Genomic DNA, 3,555 nt, shown 5'->3' with positions numbered 1-3,555 from the left:
AGCTCGCATACATGAAACACACTCTGCTTTTGAGAAAAGAGCACTCTTCTACTCTACTGTGTTTCCTATGGGGTCCGAACAGTGAGCTTGCTCAGAACAAAAGAACTGTGCTTCCTACACACACGGGCCATATCTAGTTCAACTGTGCTTAGGAAACTGACAAGAACAGTAGCTCCTCTTCCGTCCAATACACTGTACTTGCGGGGAACAGACGCGAGTGCTATTTGCATTGTGTATGGCAATTGGAGAACAATTGTGACTTGTCTTACCAGAAAACAACTTTTGCTCATAGGACAAAAAACTGCATGTGACTCAACTCCATTTAGGACTGGGAAACAAACGCTAGCTCGCCTTACAAGAAACACACTCTGCTTTTGAGAAAAGAGCACTCTTCTACTCCACTGTGTTTCCTATGGGGTCCGAACAGTGAGCTTGCTCAGAACAAAAGAACTGTGCTTCCTACACACACGGCCATATCTAGTTCAACTGTGCTTAGGAAACTGACAAGAACAGTAGCTCCTCTTCCGTCCAATACACTGTACTTGCGGGGAACAGACGCGAGTGCTATTTGCACTGTGGATGGCAATGGGAGCACAATAGTGACTTGTTTACCAGAAAACAACTTTTGCTCATAGGACAAAAAACTTCATGTGACTCAACTCCATTTAGGACTGGGAAACAAACGCTAGCTCGCCTTACAAGAAACACACTCCGATTTTGAGAAAAGAGCACTCTTCTACTCTACTGTGCTTCCTATGTGTTCCGAACAGTGAGCTTGCTCAGAACAAAAAAACTGTGCTTCCTACACACACGGGCATATCTAGTTCAAGTCTGCTTAGGAACCTGACAAGAACAGTAGATCCTCTTCAGTCCAATACACTGTACTTGCTGGGAACAGACGCCAGTGCTATTTGTCCTGTGTATGGCAATGGCAGTGCAATAGTGTCCCTTCTTACCAGAAAACAACTCTTGCTCGTAGGACCAGAAACTGCATGTGATTCAACTCCATTTAGGACTGGGAAACAAACTCTAGCTCGCCTTACATGAAACACGCTCTGCTTTTGAGAAAAGAGCACTCTTCTACTCTACTGTGTTTCCTATGGGGTCCGAACAGTGAGCTTGCTCAGAACAAAAAAACTGTGCTTCCTACACACACGGCCATATCTAGTTCAAGTCTTCATAGGAACCTGACAAGAACAGTAGATCCTCTTCAGTCCAATACACTGTACTTGCTGGGAACAGACGCCAGTGCTATTTGTCCTGTGTATGGCAATTGGAGCACAATAGTGACTTGTCTTACCAGAAAACATCTCTTGCTCGTAGGACAAAAAACTGCATGTGACTCAACTCCATTTAGGACTGGGAAACAAACTCTAGCTCGCTTTACAAGAAACACACTCTGCTTTTGAGAAAAAAGCAATCTTCTACTCTACTGTGTTTCCTATAAGGCCAGAACAGTGAGCTTGTTCAAAAAAAAGAACTGTGCTTCCTACACACAGGCCATAACTAGTTCAACTTTGCTTAGGAAACTGAAAAGAACAGTAGCTCCTCTTCAGTCTGATACACTGTACTTGCTGGGAACAGACGCAAGTGCTATTTGCATTGTGTATGGCAATTGGAGAACAATAGTGACTTGTCTTACCAGAAAACAACTTTTGCTCATAGGACAAAAAACTGCATGTGACTCAACTCCATTTAGGACTGGGAAACAAACGCTAGCTCGCCTTACAAGAAACAAACTCTGCTTTTGAGAAAAGAGCACTCTTCTACTCTTCTGTGTTTCCTATAGGGCCAGAACAGTGAGCTTGCTCAGAAAAAAAGAACTGTACTTCCTACACACACGGCCCGTATCTAGTTCAACTCTGCTTAGGAAACTGAGAAGAACAGTAGCTCCTTTGCAGTCCAATACACTGTACTTGCTGGGAACAGATAGGAGGGCTATTTGCACTGTGTATGGCAATGGGAGCGCAATAGTTACTTTCCTTACCAGAAAACAACTCTTGCTCGTAGGACCAGAAACTGCATGTGATTCAACTCCATTTAGGACTGGGAAACAAATGCTAGCTCGCATACATGAAACACACTCTGCTTTTGAGAAAAGAGCACTCTTCTACTCTACTGTGTTTCCTATGGGGTCCGAACAGTGAGCTTGCTCAGAACAAAAGAACTGTGCTTCCTACACACACGGGCCATATCTAGTTCAACTGTGCTTAGGAAACTGACAAGAACAGTAGCTCCTCTTCCGTCCAATACACTGTACTTGCGGGGAACAGACGCGAGTGCTATTTGCATTGTGTATGGCAATTGGAGAACAATTGTGACTTGTCTTACCAGAAAACAACTTTTGCTCATAGGACAAAAAACTGCATGTGACTCAACTCCATTTAGGACTGGGAAACAAACGCTAGCTCGCCTTACAAGAAACATACTCTGCTTTTGAGAAAAGAGCACTCTTCTACTCCACTGTGTTTCCTATGGGGTCCGAACAGTGAGCTTGCTCAGAACAAAAGAACTGTGCTTCCTACACACACGGCCATATCTAGTTCAACTGTGCTTAGGAAACTGACAAGAACAGTAGCTCCTCTTCCGTCCAATACACTGTACTTGCGGGGAACAGACGCGAGTGCTATTTGCACTGTGGATGGCAATGGGAGCACAATAGTGACTTGTTTACCAGAAAACAACTTTTGCTCATAGGACAAAAAACTTCATGTGACTCAACTCCATTTAGGACTGGGAAACAAACGCTAGCTCGCCTTACAAGAAACACACTCCGATTTTGAGAAAAGAGCACTCTTCTACTCTACTGTGTTTCCTATGTGTTCCGAACAGTGAGCTTGCTCAGAACAAAAAAACTGTGCTTCCTACACACACGGGCATATCTAGTTCAAGTCTGCTTAGGAACCTGACAAGAACAGTAGATCCTCTTCAGTCCAATACACTGTACTTGCTGGGAACAGACGCCAGTGCAATTTGTCCTGTGTATGGCAATGGCAGTGCAATAGTGTCCCTTCTTACCAGAAAACAACTCTTGCTCGTAGGAGCAGAAACTGCATGTGATTCAACTCCATTTAGGACTGGGAAACAATCGCTAGCTCGACTTACAAGAAACACACTCTGCTTTTGAGAAAAGAGCACTCTTCTACTCTACTGTGTTTCCTATAGGGCCAGAACACTGAGCTTGCTCAGAACAAAAGAACTGTGCTTCCTACACACACGGCCATATCTAGATCAATTCTGCTTAGGAACCTGACAAGAACAGTAGATCCTCTTCAGTCCAATACACTGTAATTGCTGGGAACAGACGCCAGTGCTGTTTGTCCTGTGTATGGCAATGGCAGCGCAATAGTGACTCTTCTTAACAGAAAACAACTCTTGCTCGTAGGACCAGAAACTGCATGTGATTCAACTCCATTTAGGACTGGGAAACAAAAGCTAGCTCACCTTACAAGAAACACACTCTGCTTTAGAGAAAAGAGCACTCTTCTACTCTACTGTGTTTCCTATAGGGCCAGAAGAGTGAGCTTGCCCAGAACAAAAAAACTGTGCTTCCTA

Source organism: Peromyscus eremicus, unplaced genomic scaffold (assembly GCF_949786415.1).
Source record: "Peromyscus eremicus unplaced genomic scaffold, PerEre_H2_v1 PerEre#2#unplaced_32, whole genome shotgun sequence".
NCBI classification, from domain to species: Eukaryota; Metazoa; Chordata; class Mammalia; order Rodentia; family Cricetidae; genus Peromyscus; species Peromyscus eremicus.
The sequence above is the reverse complement of the archived record's forward strand: the minus strand, read 5'-3'. Positions refer to the sequence as shown.